The sequence below is a fragment of the Clupea harengus genome, chromosome 12 (genome assembly GCF_900700415.2).
Source record: "Clupea harengus chromosome 12, Ch_v2.0.2, whole genome shotgun sequence".
In the NCBI taxonomy this organism is placed as follows: Eukaryota; Metazoa; Chordata; class Actinopteri; order Clupeiformes; family Clupeidae; genus Clupea; species Clupea harengus.
Window position 1 is genome coordinate 16,977,048 of NC_045163.1, and position 19,084 is coordinate 16,996,131.

At 40.4% G+C, this 19,084-nt stretch overlaps 1 protein-coding gene across 3 annotated transcripts in view; it reads right to left on the reverse strand.

Annotated features, from left to right (window-relative positions):
* LOC105906018 (potassium channel KAT4-like) overlaps positions 1–16,002 on the reverse strand; it is an 84,121-nt gene extending 68,119 nt beyond the window's left edge. For all 3 annotated transcript variants that reach the window (XM_031577760.2, XM_031577762.2, XM_031577759.2), the window contains exon 1: positions 15,717–16,002. The gene's annotated coding sequence lies outside the window, so the exon portion shown is untranslated. The remainder of the gene's footprint in view (positions 1–15,716) is intronic.
* Between the last annotated feature and the right edge of the window lie 3,082 nt (positions 16,003–19,084).

Consider the following 19,084-nt stretch of genomic DNA (forward strand, 5'->3'; position numbering starts at 1 on the left):
AGTGGATCACGGATTAAATAAAAACCTTGATAGCGATTTGGTCATCAACAGAAATGCAAGACAAACTTGAAAAGGCAGTAAGGAAGGAGAGTTGGAGATGGAGGAGGGGTTCAAAAGACCAAGTAACAAACCAATATAAAAAAAATTAAGAAAGCTTTCATCCATCAAAATGTGTTGATTTGTCTGCATAGTGTAAAGTAACTCTTTCAATCTGGCTTGTTTTTGTTGTGTGATGTCACACCTAAGATTAGCTGTTGACTAAGCAAATTCGTGTAGCAGCTAGCTAACTAGCATTAGCTGCTAGCTGTCGTGAGGTACTGCTACAGTTGTTATGGCTAAGTATGTAGTAGCTAGTCAACTCCCGTCATGAACTGCATTGTCACTCGTTTGTAGGGTTGGGTACCGAGAACCGGTACCAATATGGAACCGGTTCCAATACAACCGGTACCTACCCGGACCGAAATGCAACGCAGATTTCGGTGCTTCATTTCGGTGCCTGAGCCAATTGAACACGGTCACTAGGCAGATTCCGTGGGGCACATGTAAAACTGCCCCAGCTCCCAATGTAAACTTTATCCTGTGTCGCTCACGCTCATTGGTGTTTTCATAGCAACAGTCTTATGACAGTGAAGAGCAGGCAGCATTTCAGAGCAAGCACAAACAGAGCTAGCCATCAACCTTTTAACAGAGAAAATACTTGTGCCACACATAATCAGGCACAAATACCGAAAGGTAAACGGTCAAAAGTGTGGCTGTATTTCGCACAAAAAGATTCAAACATCGCGACGTGCAGCAAATGCAACAAAATAATTGCGTGAAAAGAGGGGAGAGAAGGCAAGAGTCAACGGCAGATCAGCAACCGAAGACTGAAAAATAAACGGAGATGACAGCTAAACTACCAACGGTAGTCTCTTAAGGGGCAGTACACATTTTCTCGTACTCAGTGTGTTCAAGTAACAAGATTAACAATGAACAAGATAGAAAAGATAGGTATAAACAAATCATAAAATGGTGAAATTTCATGAAATAAATGCAAACAAAATAATAAATGTTTGACTCCAAAGGCAAATATGCTCATATTTTTGCAAAAGAAGTTTGAAGCCGTTTTTTGTATTTATTTATATTTATATAAGTATACTATAAATTGTTGTTTACAGTTAATATAATGTTCATAGTTCTAAGTTAAAAAGTTTGAAGCTGTAGTTGGACGCCAAGGCTGGGTTGCACCAACATGGATTAAATTAATCCTGGTTTAGAGTTAATCTAGGTTTAGTAAATCCAGGTTTAAACTGGTTTATAATTAATCAGAGTTGTGTTGCACATCTTAATTTTAACCCTGGATTAGTTAAACTAGTTTAAACCTGGGTTAAAACAGGATTAGTTTATGTTCAATGTCCGCCATGATGGATTCCGACGAAATGTAAACAAATTCACAATGTATGTTTAACAAATACGGAACTAAATAGCCCTAAATAAATGCATCCGCTCTTTTTCCTAAACTAGCTGCTTGTTGAATAAATGCCGTTACTGATACCGTTAGTTACCGTTTAGCCTACAGCGGCTATAGCTAATAAACACAGTTACTTTAGCCAGCTAGCTAGCTATTATGCCACGTCAAAAAGGGTCAAACTTTTCAACATTTGAAAAGATGTTGCTGACCGAGTTGATGGAGGAGTTTGGGGTTACAATTGAGGATATGAGGATCAGCAGCAGTACACTAGAGAAGAAGGAGAGGAACTGGGTCCAGTTAGCTGAGCGCTTCAATGGCTCTATCCGTATCAAAGAGACGAGGGACAGGGCACAACTGAAAGCCTACTGGAAAAACCTCAAGGCTAAAGCCAAAAAAGATGCAGCGGTCAATTTCAAACTGGCGGAGGACCACCACCAATGACTACGGATCCTCTGTCAAAGAAGATAATAGATATGATCCTGCAGCAGATTTCCCCCTCCCCAACCCCTACGACGATGACGGCGTATTAAATGACAGTACAGCCACAGAAGCTGCAAGTAAGTTACTACGAACTAGATGACGTCGCTAGCTTATAATCGTTGTGTTGATTATGTACTGCTGTGACTGTGAACAGGTAAATAGGTTGTAAATATTATGAATAGCAGGTTACAATAATTGCTGTCACCCTAAGTAAGTTATCACTCTGTCCAACGCCGTTAGTTGCAGCAATAACGTGACAAAAATGACGAAAGTAGGCTATAATTTGTTGTCAATAAAACAGAGATAAACCTCCTCCAGGGGTGGTTTAAAAATAAATGCTAATCCAGGTTTAGACTAGGTTTAAAATGACTGGTGCAACAGATTTGTAAACTAAGGTTAAACTAGGTTTAAAGTTTGGTGCAACTGGATTAAAAGACAAACCTGGTTTAAACCTAGTTTAAGAGTTAATCCATGTTGGTGCAACCCAGCCCAAGTGTTATGTATTTATATTCATAATATACTTTAAACAGATAATATATTGTTCAATTTGCAAAAAAAAAATTTGCCTTGGCAAAAAAAAAAAAGCCTTTCTTTAATGTCGTCAATCGTCGCTTTGTGCTTTAAAAAAAATATCGGTTCAGGCACCGTTTAGGCACCAGTATCGTTTTAAAAGTATCGGTTTAGCACCAGTATCGGAAAAAACCCAAACGATACCCATCCCTAATTGTCTGTACTTTCAGATACATATCTGTGTGTAGAGGCCTCATCGACACCATCGGAGAGGGTTTTCTCCAGTGCAGGTCATGCGATTAGTCAGGAAAGGTGTCGCATTTTGCCGGAGAAGGCAAATATGCTGATATTTCTACAAAAGAATTGCTATACAAAAGTATTGAAGCTGTAGTGTGTGTGTGTGTGTTTTGTATTTATTTGTATTTATTTAAGTATAGTCTAAACTTTTGTTAACAGTTCATATATTATTTAAGTTTTAAGTTCAAAAGTGTTTTGTATTTATTTATATATATAATCTACTTTAAACAGATTATATATTTTGCAATAAAAAAAAACTTTCTTAAATGTCGTTAATCGCAATCTTTTTTTATTTTTTATAAAAGTATCGGTTCCGGCACCGTTTAGGCACCGGTATCGTTTTAAAAGTATCGGTTATGTACCGGTATCGGATAAAAACCAAACGATACCCATCCCTACTCGTTTGATCTACGTGGGGAAATATAGAAAACCCATTGCCAAGTAAACAGAACATTAACTTAAGCTCGTATGGTACTACATGGTATTAAAAATGAAACATAATAGAAGTTTTATTGAAATTTGTTTGCCTTCTCCCTGGAAGAAAACCACTCGTGAATAACTAGTAACCTGTCACAACATTCCAAAATGTTCAGCTAGGACAACGGAGGCGTATGACGTGATTTAAAGACGTAGCCCTACTCTGGCTCTCAGTCGGTGGAAAATCGAGCTGGTTCTTAGATAAGAACAGGTGTCTCATTACCAAGGTGTCACACAAGAAAAATCTCATGATGGGTAAAAGCAAAGATCTCTCTCAAGACCTTCGCAACCTTATTGTTGCAAAACATACTGATGGTTATAGACGCATTTCTAAACTTCTGAATATTCCAGTGAGCACTGTTTGGGCCTTAGATAAGATCCAGCACCGAACCGCATAAGTACCAGCCCAGAACCAGCACCAGCACGGCCTTGGTGGAAAAGGGGTATAAGTAACTTGGAGACAAAACTTTTTTTGGTACTTCATGTATATCATAAAACCTTGAATATAAAAATGGTGACGCGAGAAATGGTAACGCTATAGTGCTTTTTTTCCAGAAAAACTGCAGCTCCACCGTTGACTTGCGTTTGTTTACAGGCCAGTCTTCACCTCCTCAAGATGGCAGCGAGTTGGCACGTCGCAGCAACGTTCTGAAGCAGTCAATTCTCCTTATTCACGTCGCGGCCATATTGAAAACGAAAACGAGGCTTGGTTTGGTAAACCCGACCGTAGGAAGAGTAATGATGGACGGAGAATGGACATAAACATGATGAATAAACATCATAAATAAACATGATGCTGACGGTGAGTTGTAAAAAATAATCTATTAATGCTGCGGTTATAGGGGGCAAGGACAGAAGATTTGTGGTCCATTCTCCGTCCATCATTACTCTTCGTATCATACAGGGTTTTTCCTGGGTCAAAATGGGTCTTCGGTGCTCCAAAAAAAAATGTGCGCGCTGCGCGCGCAGTCTGTGTTACCATGTCACCTGGTAGCTTACATTTTACCATTTCATAAATAATGACGATATGCTTCAGGAAATCATTTTGCTTCCACTTTAGATTCAAATACATTGACAATAGTCCAAGCCCCATGGTGCTATCATGTATGGTTCAAAGATTATTAAGGTTTACCTCTTTACATATATATGCAAACTACTGAAATGTATATCAATAGAATCTAGAACTAACCAGTGGTCAGAAATGGAACACACAAATTATGAAAATCAAGTTTATCTATTATTACTATTCATTTTTATTATACAAACCTACATACCATTATTTTTGTTTTTATTATTAAAACTGTCCACAAATATGTTTAATAGTGTGTTTAACTTCTATTGGCCCACCAATGGAGGCTGCGTTGGAAATCAAACTTTTGTCAGCATTTTGAGTGGACATTTCATTTGCATTTGTACAGGTGTATTCGTGCACGTCGGGCTGGCCCTCGCAGCGGAACGACAGTTTACAACCGCACCGGTTTATCAATGATAATATTAATTCGAGATGCAACACAAATATATCCGCTCTCCTCCGAACGAGCTGAGCTTTCATTGATAAACCAATGCGGTTGTCTGCCTCTCCCGAGGACCCGCGGTCTACTGGTACTCGGTCAAACGGGTAAACAAATCAAATAATAGCCTACACCTGTGTATGTCCTCAACATAGCAGATATTGTAATACATTGAAAGCCATGAATACTGAAAATGGAATGTTATGCTCAAAATCACCGCCGACTGATGAAGTCAGGATGCATACGCAAGTTGAGTGATTGGCAGCTGGCCGCTCTGTCCATTCGCGCACCTCACAGTTGCATATTGTTCAGACAAGAAGACACGCTTATCAACTCGATTACTATTGATCTAAACAGAACGAGGTTTCGGCTGTAGCCTATACTTGAAACATACTATTGAGACCATATTCGAACATGCATTGCACGCGTGATGAAGGCGCATCCCACCACCTGAGCGAAATAATTCATATCTATAAACAACAGCTCACCTTTATTTTTTTAACCAGATTTGTAAACAGGTCGCGATCAATATTTTGCAGTACAATAGGCTACCTTGGTTAAAAATCGAATTACGGTAGATGCATGCTAGCATTGCGCTAAATAATTACACAGCTAACATTAATTAGTGGTGTTAACATAAAGTCAGTTATTGTATATGGCATTAATATTATCACCTTCACTAGTTGTTTTAACCAGATTTGTAAGCAGGTTGTAAACAACATTTTTGAAGTGCCTTGGTTTAAAACAGCTTAAAGCTAGCTACATTAAGTTGCTTGCTCAAATCTCAAATTCAAACAACGTATTCTCTAAACTGGCAAGCTTGGAGCAGTCTCTTTTCAATGATTGGCTCAGGGGGTGGGAGGTGGGACAAGCTGCAGCCTTGAAGTCGACGGTAAGGGCTCAAAACACCATTAAGCTGAATTGCGCCATGAATGACAGCTTTTTTTAATTTATTTTTTATTGCGGACTTTTTTTGGTGCCTTAGGCGCTCGGGATTTGTTGTAGGCGCTCGGGAAAACGGCTTAGGCGCGCGCCCAAATTTTCTCTATGCAGGAAAAACCCTGATCATAGAGAATGACTTCCGGTCAGGTTTACCCAACCAAGCCTCGTTTTCGTTTACAATATGGCCGCGTGTGAATAAGGCGAATGGGGCGTCTATGTATATACAGCGGGTAAATTAAGTATTGAACACGTCACCATTTTTCTCAGTAAATATATTTCCAAAGGTGCTATTGACATGAAATTTCCACCAGATGTTGGTAACAACCCAGGTAATCCAAAGAAACCAAAACAAATAAATTCAGAAATTAAGTTATGTGTATTAATGTGAAATAACACAGGGAAAAAGTATTGAACACATGAAGAAAGGGAGGTGCAAAAAGGCATGGAAAGCCAAGAAAATTGCTGAAATCTATCAGTAATTAAAAAGCAATCCGGCCCCTTGTCAGTGCAAATTAATATCCCAACTGATGGCCTATAAAAGGTGTCTCATTACCAAGGTGTCACACAAGAAAAATCTCATGATGGGTAAAAGCAAAGAGCTCGCTCAAGACCTTCGCAACCTTATTGTTGCAAAACATACTGATGGTTATAGACGCATTTCTAAACTTCTGAATATTCCAGTGAGCACTGTTTGGGCCATAAGCCGGAAGTGGAAAGAACATCATTTCACAATAAACTGGCCATGACCAGGTGCTCCTTGCAAGATTTCTGACAGGAGTGAAAAGAATTATCAGAAGAGTTGTCCAAGAGCCAATGACCACTGTGGAGAGCTTCAGAAAGGCCTGGAATTTGTAGGTACAGTTGTTTAAAAGAAAACAATAAGTAATGCACTCAACTGCCATGGCCTGTATGCACGCTCACCACATAAGACTCCATTGCTGATGAAAAAGCATGTTGAAGCTCGTTTAAAGTTTGCAACACAACATTTGGACAAGCCTGTGAAATACTGGGAGAATATAGTCTGGTCAGAAAAGAGAGCAAATCTTAACTCTTTGGATGCCATAATGCACACCATGTTTGGAGGACAAATGGCACTGCACATCATCCCAGCAGTGAAGTTTGGAGGTGGGAACATCATGGTGTGGGGCTGCTTTTCAGCATACGGTACTGGCAAACTTCACACAATTGAAGGAAGGATGAATGGAAAAATGTACAGAGACATTCTTGATAAGAATCTGCTGCCATCTACCAGGATGATGATGATGAAACGAGGGTGGACATTTCAGCAAGACAATGAACAGCCAAGGAAACTCTCAATTGGTTTCAGAGGAAGAAAATAAAGCTGCTAGAATCACCTGACTTGAATCCAATTGAAAATCTATGGAAAGAACTGAAGATCAGAGTTCATAGAAGAGGCCCAGGGAACTTTCAAGATTTGAAGACTGTTTGTGTGGAAGAATGGGCCAAAATCACACCTGAGCAATGCATATGTACGACTAGTTTCTCCATACAAGAAGCGTCTTGAAGCTGTCATTACCTATAAAGGCTTTTGTACAAAGTATTGAATAAATATCAGTAAGCGTGTTTTTCCCAGTGTCATTTCACATTATTAGACATAACTTAATTTCTGAATGTATTTGTTTTGGTTTCTTTGTATGTATGGATTACCTGGGTTGTTACCAACATCTGGTGAAAATATCATGTCGATAGCACCTTTGGAAATATATTTACTGATAAAAATGGTGACGTGTTCAATACTTATTTTACCTGCTGTATGTCCAGGGTTTTTCCTGCATAAAGAAAATGTGGGCGCGCGCCTAAAGCAGCTTCCACACTGCCCCGACAAACGCCAACATTCTCCAACTAACGCCAACATTCTCCAACAGTCGGGTCAGTGTGGGCCGGCAGTTGGTGTTAGTTGGAGAATGTTGGCGTTAGTCGGGTATTGTCGGAAGAGTTCAACATGTTCAGTCGGATCGGGTCGGATCGGGTAAAGTTGGAGAATGTCTGACCAATGTAGAGCCATTTCCAACGAACTCCAACATTCTGACAGCTCATTACCTTGACAACTAGGCTCAACTTGCGTGCATAACATCCTCGAGCTCTCTTGGATGTTGAAGTTATGATGGTTATCATCAGCCAGTTTGTTAAAAAAAACGACATCCTAAGTCTATTTATAGATTCACGTTATGTATTAGCTTCCCCAAACGAACGGTTTTCGAGACGTATATTTGTCTATTTCAACTTCTACGACTCGTTTAACACTGCAAGAAAACGTGTTTCTAAATATTAATATTAATGTTTACCGTGACACTTTACAGGAGTAGGCTACGTTTGCACTTATGTTAGCTATCGGCCACTCCCACTTCGTTCCACTTACCGCGTTGGTTTTCGAAATATTAATATGCACGCCGCCTGCTTTTACATACTGTTGTATGAAAAAGTTTTGGCACCCCTCTGATGCTGCATGATAATTTACTCTGTCTGTCTTCACCAAAAAAAGATCACAGTGGTATATTGTTCATTTTCTAGTTAACACTGAGTACTGGGGTGTTTTCCAGACAAAGATATTTAGTGTAGCAGTATTTAGTTGTGTGAAATGAAATCAAATGTGAAAAATAGGCTGTGCAAATATTTAGGCACCCTAATCATTTTGCTGATTTGAATACCTGTAACTACTCAATACTGAATAATTGCAACACATAATTAGTCTGATTAGCTTGTTAAGCCTTCATTTCTATAGAAAGGTGCATCCAATCATTAGAAAAAGTATTTAAGGTAGCCAATTGCAAGTTGTGCTTCTCTTTGAATCTCCTCTGAAGAGTGGCATCATGGGGGCCTCAAAACAACTGTCAAATGATCTGAAAACAAAGATTGTTTAGCTTTGTGTTTTAGGGGAAGGCTACAAAAAGTTATCCCAGAGGTTTCAGTTGTCAGTTTCCACTGTGAGGAATGTAATCAAGAAATGGAAGGCCACAGGCACAGTTCTTGTTAAGGCCAGAAGTGGCAGGACAAGAAAAATATCGGAGGCAAAGGCAAAGGATGGTCAGAATGGTCAAAGACTACAATCAGACCACCTCCAAAGTGCATCGCTCAACAATTCAGCACACCTTGCACAAAGAACAGCTGTATGAGAGAGTGATGCGGAAGAAGCCATTTAGACACACGCCACAAACAAGCTCCCTTGAGCTATACAAAAGCACATTTGAACAAGCTAGATTCATTTTAAAACAAAGTGCTGTGGACTGATGAGACAAAGATTGAGCTATTTGGTCACAACAAGAGGCGTTATGCATGGCGGCAAAAGAACACAGCATTCAAAGAAAAACACTTGCTGCCCACAGTAAAATTTGGTGGGGGGTCCATCATGCTGTGGGCCTGTGAGGCTATTGCAGGTACTGGGAATCTTGTTAATGTTGAGGGTTGCGTGGATTCAACCCAATATCAGCAAACTCTTGAAAATAATGTTCAAGAATATGTCACAAAGTTGAAGTTACGCGGGAGTTGGGTGTTCCAGCAAGAAAACGACCCAAAAAATTGCTCCAAATCTACCAAGGCATTTATGCAGTGGAACAAGTATAATCTCCTGGAATGGCCATCCCAGTCCCCAGACTTGAATATTATTGAAAATCTATGGGATGACTTGAAGCGGGCTGTCCACGCTAGGCAGCCATCAAACCTAACTGAACTGGAGATGTTTTGTAAGGAGGAATGGTCAAAAATACCTTCATCCAGAAACCAGACCCTCATCAGAGGCAATAGGAAGCGTCTAGAGGCTGTTATTTTTACAAAAGGAGGCTGTAGTAAATATTGATGTGGGTGTCCAAATGTATGCACCTGAAATAGCTGAAACTGCTGAAATAGTCCTTTGACCATGAAGTATTATATATATGACAAAGAAGTTGCTGATCCAAACGCCCAACAATTAATAAATAAAAATAATGGAAATTATCAGGGGTGCCCAAACTTTTTCATACGACTGTATAATGGTCTATTGTTCTATACAAATTACTTGTTTTCCAAATATGTTTTGATAAGCAAACGTTAATCTAGGTATCAAACTCATCCATCTTAAAATAATTTAACACACAATTGAAAAAATAAGTAGCTAGTTGGAAAAAGTCTGTTACTATCTGAGCAGTGTGGAGCTGGCAGTTGGTTTACTGGACATTCTAAAGACAGGTACCAACTACTGCCAACAACTGCCAACTTTATAATGTTGGCGTTAGTTGGAGAATGTTGGCGTTTGTTGGGGCAGTGTGCAAGCTGCTTAAGCCGTTTTCCTGAGCGCCTACGACAAATCCCGAGCGCCTAAGGCAAAAAAAAGAGTCCGTGATAAAAAATAAATAAAAAAAGCTGTCATTCATGGCGCAATTCAGCTTAATGGTATATATGTCTATGGTTTTGAGCTCTCACCGTCGACTTCAAGGCAGCAGCTGCCTGGAAGGCGCATCCCGCCTCCCACCCCCTGAGTCAATCATTGAACAGAGGCTGCTCCAAGCTTGCCAGTTTAGAGAAGACGTTGGTTTGATTTTGAGATTTGAGCAAGCAACTTAATGTAGCTAGCTTTTAGCTGTTTTAAACCAAGGCACTTTTCTTCAAAAATGTTGTTTTCAACCTGCTTACAAATCTGGTTAAAACAACTAGTGAAGGTGTTTTAGAATCATATTAATGCCATATACAATAACTGACTTTATGTTAACACTAATAATTAATGTTAGCTGTCTAATTATTTAGCGCAATGCTAGCATGAATCTACCGTAATTCGATTTTTAACCAAGGTATCGATAGCCTATTGTACTGCAAAATGTTGATCGCTAGCTGCTTGCTCAAATTCAAACCAACGTCTTCTCTAAACTGGCAAGCTTGGAGCAGCCTCTGTTCAATGATTGGCTCAGGGGGTGGGATGCGCCTTCCAAGCAGCTGCTGCCTTGAAGTCGACGGTGAGGGCTCAAAACACCATTAACCCGCAATTCATCACGCGTGCAATGCATGTCAGGGAATATGTTCTCAATAGTATGTTTCAAGTATAGGCTACAACCGAAACATCGTTCTGTTTTGATCAATAGTAATCGAGTTGATAAGCGTGTCTTCTTGTCTGAACAATACGCAACTGTGAGGTGCGCGAATGGACAGAGCGGCCAGCTGCCAATTACTCAACTTGCGTATGCATCCTGACTTCATCAGTCGGCGGCGATTTTGAGCATAACATTCCATTTTCAGTATTCATGGCTTTAAATGTATTAAAATATCTGCTATGTTGAGGACCTACACAGGTGTAGGCTATTATTTGATTTGTCTACCCGTTTGAACGAGTACCAGACCGCGGGGCCTCGGGAGAGGCAGACAACCGCATTGGTTTATCAATGAAAGCTCAGCTCGTTCTGAGGAGAGCGGATAGATTTGTGTTGCATCTCTAATATAATAATATTAATATTATCATTGATAAACCGGTGCGGTTGTAAACTGTCGTTCCGCTGCGAGGGCCAGCCCGACGTGCACGAATACACCTGTACAAATGCAAATGAAATTTCCACTCAAAATGCTGACAAAAGTTTGATTTCCAACGCAGCTTCCATTGGTGGGCCAATAGAAGTTAAACCAGAGGTGTCAAGTAATGAAGTACAAATACTTCGTTACTGTACTTAAGTAGAATTTTTAGGTATCTTTACTTTACTCAAGTATTTATTTTTCTGGCAACTTTTTACTTCTACTCGTTACATTTTAACACAAGTGTCTGTACTTTCTACTCCTTACATTTTTAAAACAGGCTTGTTACTCTTGGTTCCGGCTCTTGGTTTATTTCAAAAGTTTCAAATGTGCGCCATCCAATACAGATCAATGGCGCCATCCAGATATACTGATTTTGAGCGTAATTGGATGAAGCATAGAAACCCATAACACTCATTGGTTAGGCTATCCATCTTCTTTATGCATGACGCAAAACAAGACAACAGAGGCGAACAAATGATACAACGCGCGGCAATGGCAGTGTCAGAAAGAGATGGCAACTCTGTCGAGATGTAGGGCCAATGATTTTCCGCGATAACGGAAAATGGACGGAATTCGCGGAATGAACACTTTGAAACGGAATTGCACCTTTGAAACGGAAACATCATTTTGTTCATACAAATCGCCCAAATTCCCCTGTATTTTGGGCTGCAAGGCTATATTTCTTTCAAATAAACACAACAACGATTGCAACGATGAACAAACATTAATTAAAGAACAAAACCACTGAGAAAATGTCACGTCTGCGCTTAACTCTGCTCCGGCCACGCCCCCCTTTTCAACGGTTGACCCACAGATCTCCGCTAAAGCCACATTCAGTCACATTCACGCGCTCGTCTTCCCAATCGCATTTAAAACAAAAAATGTTTAGTCTTCTGTTCTGTTGATGGCTGGCAAACAACAATCTAAGAAGGGCACATATTATTCACTCATTTTAAGCCATCAATCTACCTCAGGGTGAACAAAATGAGCTGAAACGGACCTAGAGATGTCTGAAGGCAAACTTTTCGAACCCAAGAACCACATACTTTTGCCATTCAAAAAATGTAGAGGTAAGCTCTGTATTATTATTATAATAATGGTCGATTTACAATGCTTGCGACAGCTTGGCTAGCAGAGGAATATGCCAACATGCCTTGGTTTGCTTGCTAGCAGTTGCCTACTGAAGGATCCTAAGTTACAGGTTAACCTAGTTAGCTCTCTGTGATGTTTGACAAATAAGCTTTAGGCTAATTCACTACCACGATCTAAAATGTACTACACAGTAGCAGTGTCGATTTTAGCCTGACATTTCTGGTGGGGCAATTTTGTATGAGGTTATGTCACCTCACAAAAATAGTCTACATTCCTCATTGTAGTCTGAATTAAAACTTCCAAAATACTCAAAAACTAGCAATAGCTAACTAGCAGTAACGTTACTGGCATTGGTCTGTCTGATATGATCTGACTATAGTTTTTTTTTCTTGGTCACAGGGTACAGTTGCCGTTTTCGCAATATTCGAGTCGAGTTGCTAGGCAGATTTCGTGGGGCACATCTGATGGTGCCCCATCTGCCAATGTTATCTTTGGCCTGTGTGGTTCACGCTCATTAATGTTTCCATGGCAACGGTCTTAAGCTCGCGCCGTAGCCCACAGAGCAGAGAAGGACAGCGGAGAGCAGCATTTCACAGGGCAAGCACTCAGACAGAAACACACACATCAAATTACTCCAAAACAGGACTATAATGCTTGTGAGTCAAGCTTATTCTCACACACACATTCACAAACACATTCACGCTGCTATGCATATTAAATAAAATAAGAAATATTTTGCCACAAAGCACAGATTGAGCTTTCCGCAAAACAGCGCCATGGGGATCTGGTGGGGCAATGCCCCACGTGCCCCTAATGTAGAAACGCCACTGCTCAGTAGTAAGCTAATATACTGAAGGCTATTTAATATTCAGTTTATGTATCAGTGTTTCCCACAGGAAATGTGTTAGTTAGGCTTGTGATTGTCCTGGGAGATAACTGAAAAATGTATCACGCCAAAATAATTCATGTAGTCCTTAGTGTCACATTTGTTTTGAGCTGTCCTGTTGGTTTGAATGCGACTAAAAATACCCATGTATGTACCTGCCCCTTTTAATTTTTAAAGCTGAACTATATCTATATTCTTTCACTTTGAATTGAAAAGCTATAAAACACTATATATACAATATATTTACTGACCCTCAGCACAGATAATTAGCATTACTTAATTGGTTTGTTATTGAATTGAAGGTGTTCCATGAAATAAATATGACATTTTGAGTTTATTTGTTATTTTAACAGGTTTACTCCTGTGGAGCTTGCATTTCTGGCAGAATATGCGAAGACTGAGAACCTAGTTGCAAAGGCCCTTGATGAGAGACGAATGTGCAAATGGGGTGGAGGTCTACTTGAATTCCAATAAAGTTTGAGAAAAACATGGTCTTTGAGCTTGTTGTCTTTGACAGCATTATTATATTTTTGTATGACATTTTTTACCATGTCTTGGGCTCCATGTAGCACTCATCAGCTATTAAATTAAGCTTCTATTTCTTACAGTCGTGTCAATTATATTAAGTCCAACTAGTTTAGCTTTAAATGTTTTTTTTTTTATTAAGGTTACTTTTTACTTTTATACTTTAAGTAAATTTTAGAGCCTGTACTTTTTTACTTTTACTTGAGTAAAGAGGTTAAGTCGATATTTAAACTTTTACCAGAGTCTTTTTAAACTCCAGTATCAATACTTCTACTTGAGTAACGAATGTGTTTACTTTTGACACCACTGAGACACTATTAAACATATTTGTGGACAGTTTTAATAATAAAAACAAAAAGAATGGTATGTAGGTTTGTATAATAAAAATGAATAGTAATAATAGATAAACTTGAATTTCATAATTTGTGTGTTCCATTTCTGACCACTGGTTAGTTCTAGATTCTATTGATATACATTTCAGTAGTTTGCAAATGTAAAGAGGTAAACCTTGATAATCCTTGAACCATACATGATAGCACCATGGGGCTTGGACTATTGTCAATCTATTAGCCTATCTATTTAAATCTAAAGTGGAAGCAAAATGATTTCCTCAAGCATATCCTCCATTATTTATGAAATGGTCAAATGTAAGCTAATAAGGTGACACGGTGACACAAAAAAAATTTTGGACGCAGGAAAAACCCTGATGTCTATGCCTCTCTACCTCTTTAAATTGAGGTTTTCCCGCCCATCAAAGGGACGACAGCCGACGACAGAGTTAGGAGATGTTCACAAGAGGTTAGGGGTCCTGATAGAGATCATACTCGATCATATCGGTATTTTTTGGCTAATTTCCTTACACCACACGTATCAAAGGTAAATCACAGAAGGGCGGAGGAGGGGAACCCCTCCTGTATCAGCCAATCTAGACACCCACCCGCTACTGAAGTATGTAGGGTTGATTTTTCGATCTATAAATGTTTATGACTATTTGTCACTTTTTTAATTACGGGGGTGGAAGTAGGTAACACTACGATATCTAAGTTAACGTTATCGTAACCCGACCTATTAACGCCCCAGACATATTAACAGCCTCACGCGGGTACATGTTACTTAATATTGATTTCTGTTTCAACCAGGATAACGGATTTTAAACAACATACGCTCCTACCCAAAAGTGGTATTTAACTTGTATGTGTGCAAAAAAAAAATTGCAGTTGTTCAACGTTATTTAGTGTACTAGACAGCGGTTTACTTCTGTGTACAAACCGTCATGGAACGAACTGAACGAATTCGATTTCGCGACGACAATTTTTGAGGGTCATACAGTTTTCAACCGACACCGAGACCTCTCTAACTCTTTAAATTGAGGGTTTCCCGCTTATCGCAGCGACGACAGCTGACGACCGAGTTAGGAGATGTTCACGAGAGGTTATGGGTCCTGATAAAGATCATACTTGATCATATCGGTAATTGTTGGCTAATCTCCTTACACCACACGTATCACAGGTAAATCAAGAAAGGCTGTTAATGGGTACAACCTCATGTATCAGCTAATTTTGCATGTTGGTCTACACAACGGGGAAAAAACGGAAAACACGTTTCAGTTGAAATCCAAACAAGTTACCAGTCGTAATCTAGACACCCACCGCTACTGAAATATGTAAGATTGATTGATTCAAGATTTTTCGATCTATAAATGTTTTTAACTGTTTGTCACTTTTTTATTAGCTGGGGCGATAATAGGTCGGGTTACGATACCTTGGCTAGCAATAGACTTATCTTAGTTTAGTCTAAGGTTATAACGTTAGCATATCGATTGTTCGTGGCCTACGAAGACGTGCTTTGCTAGCTTAAAAATACATTAAGTCTCATCAGGCGAATAACTCAACGGCAGACATTCCCTTTTTTTATTGTCAGACATGGCTGACGCACAACATTAGCTATCGACAATAAGTTAACATTGTATCATAATAAGTTAACATGTTAATCATATTAACACGGCATGTTTAAAATTGCCCTTTAATGTTACCTTAATGTGAACGTCACTTACCGTTACATTAGGACATTACCACACAGTTGGTAAATAATGACGGTTTAAAGTGTAGATGGAGTAGCTCGATGGATGTGCTCGAAAAAATAATTAAACGCAATCAACCGTCTTTCCAACGGTTTAAAAAAAACCGTTGCTAATATGAACAAGGCACTGCCTCTGAGTGCACGCGATGTAGCATAACTTTACAGAAACACATTCGACGTAATTTGCAGTTCTTCCAGTTTTTCCAATTCGCGAAACTCCTCCCTAGAACGGCCCTCGTCCAATCCTACCTTAGCAACTGCTACTAAGAGAAGAGGCTCGGACAAACTTTGAGGTCTGAGCAACGCATTTCCAAAGCCCAAAACACAGGAGGAAAGGTGCCGCCTGTGGATTAAACAGTGTGGGAGACCCCACTCCCAACTCAATATATAGCCTAGTCACTGTTGACAAATGCGAGCTATCAAATCAGAATCATGGTTAAAAGTACGTTTTCACATACAAGGAATTTGACTCCGGGTTTAGTGGCTTTCAATGTACTTACACTGAAATATACAGTATAACACAACAGTTTAGGATAAATAAATATAATATAATAATTTGTAGTCAACTGTTCATTAGAGTGACGGCAAGGGGGAATAAACTGTTCCTGTGCCTGGTGGTTTTGGTGTACAGCATGGGTCGGCAACAGGCGGCCCGCGGGCAAATTGTGGCCCGCCAGTTAATTTTTTTAAAGAGACAGTTTTTATACTACTGTAGTGAATGTGATTTCATAATTCACCCTTGTTCTTAGTGTGGTTCTACACACTGTTGTTTCAGGTAATTTAAGTAATGTGTTATACACGTAAGTGTGACTGTTCCGGGATCGCGGTCCCTTTAAATATTCTGTTGTTGTGATGACGTCGAGCCCCATGTGTGTTAGGTTACAGGGCAGCGCCATCTTGTCATTCATTCCTGTTGGTATGTAAAAATAAACGAGACACACACCTGTGTACTCAACTTGAGGAATTGCCTTTTGCGTTTAAATGCAACTTCCACACTGGTGACCCCGACGTTTGTTTGCTTGACGTATTCACAAACACGACTCAACCATGACCGCGAACACTGTTACCCTCAAACTCCCCGAATTCTGGGAATCGTCAGCGTCGGTATGGTTTGCCCAGACTGAAGCGCAGTTCGCGTTGCTGGAGATAACCGCTGATACAACACGGTACTACTACGTTGTGTCAGCACTCGGTAACTCAACAGCAACCCGAGTGGTCAGTCTCCTTAAACATCCTCCAGCTACGGAGAAATATGCAGCGCTCAAAGCCCACCTGTTAAAGACCTTTGAACTGTCCGACGCTGAGAGAGCTAGCAGGCTTTTCTCCCTCCAAGGACTGGGTGATAGCAAACCGTCTGAGCACAGACCCGATTTTCTTTTCATTCAACTTTTCCTGCGTCAGCTGCCTTCCCAAGTCAGAGCTGCATTGGCCAACACCACAATCACTGACTGTCGAAAACTGGCTGAAGAGGCTGATACATTTTTCCTGGCAAGTCAAGGGCACTGTGTCATGGCCGCGCTTCTTCCCACGCACGTCGCTCCTGTGACAATGGAGGATTCCACACTGGTCGCAGCAACCTCTTCTCGTCGGCAGCAGTCTTCAGGCCCCCAGCAGTCTTCTTCAGGCTTGTGCTTCTATCACGAGAAGTTTGGACCGAAGGCTCTTAAATGCCGCTCGCCATGCAGTTTCGGCGGGTTGGGAAACGCCAGGGCCGGCGTTCATTAGTGGCCATGAGTGTCGGCCGCGTAGGCAGGCTGCTTTTTATCCGTGACGGCATCTCCGGACGACGTTTCCTGTGCGACACGGGTGCACAGAGGAGCGTCCTGCCTGCATCCCGTTTGGACATGGTGACCGACAGCCATGGCCCCCCGATGGAAGCTGCTAATGGGACCCCCATCCGCACGTATGGAATAAGGTACATTGAGTTGTGTTTTGGAGGGCATCGTTTTGGCTGGGATTTTGTCACGGCAAAAGTCGCCGTTCCCCTCCTTGGCGCTGATTTTTTATTAGCACCTCCCATCTATGTTTTGCTTGGTTGACCAATCCAGCCAATTAAACCTGACCTCTCCATTCTGACCCCACCCGAATCAAAAAGACTTCCATGGTATATAATACCACACCCATTTTAACCTTAGGTCACTTCAAGCTACGCCCTCTTATTTTAAATCTCTACCTCATCTGAAATGTAACCCAAAGCTAATCTTTACACTCATTCAACAGGTATCTGGTAAAACTATCCCTTATTCATATGAAAATATCCCACATATTCGCCCCTTTGTGTCCATATGGACACACTAAACCATATTTTCATAACTCTATGAAATACACACTATCAATCTACCATATGATGAAACAAGTACATTTGAACTCCTATACATCAAAACCCAGTTTTAGCATTATTTTAAACAGTCCATCCACTTCATCTAACTCAATATTAATACCCCCATACTATACAACAGTCTCACTAGGGTGGTCCTAGATGAGCATACAGTAATGTTTACAGAACATACAAAATGTAATACAACCAGAATCCCATTGTGTATGCAGTGTCGTGCGTTTCGTTCAGTCTCCATTTACATGGATAAACTTAGGTGTAACAATATCAGTATCCACATTCTGGTGTTCCTTTACTCCCGAGATGCCATGCCCCTATCCCCACAGGTGGGAGCAAAAACCTTCTTATTTTAAGGTGAAAAATGCCCACTGCCCTGTCCTGTACAGCGACACCTGCATTCCGCAGGCTGCGAAAGGCGACCATGCACATCTTCTTTTCCATCAGTTTCTGTATGCAGTGTTGTGTAAAATATAAAGAAACATACAAAAATACAATACATACAATAAAACAAACAAAACAAGCAATATAAATATAAACAATACACATCGAACAATATGAACAACCAACCAACAAATATGAACAATACAGATCCAGTTATGTATGCAATTTTATGCAAGTGGTACAGTCCTAATATGTATGAATGTTCTGCGTGCTGTTGTAGAATTGTTGTGGATGTCCCACAACAAACATCTTATAAGTTCCACTGATGAGGTCTTCCATCTGAATCTGCCGGAAAGCCTCCTCTGACTATGTTGAGCTCCATCAGTTTCCTTCCCCCAAGGATAGGCACATCTATCCACTGCAGCATGTCCATGACCTTGGCAGCCCCTCACCCAGGTCGAGCTGCGGCATCTGAATGGTCCCCACTCCAACTCAGTTCCCTTGAATTATGGTCGTCCCACCGCCTAGTGGTCAAGTCCTGCAAAACAGTTAATACGATACAACACACTTAACCCCTTCACCTCTCAGCCCTATTGGCTGGAGACTGTTTTGTTTTAAGAACCTTA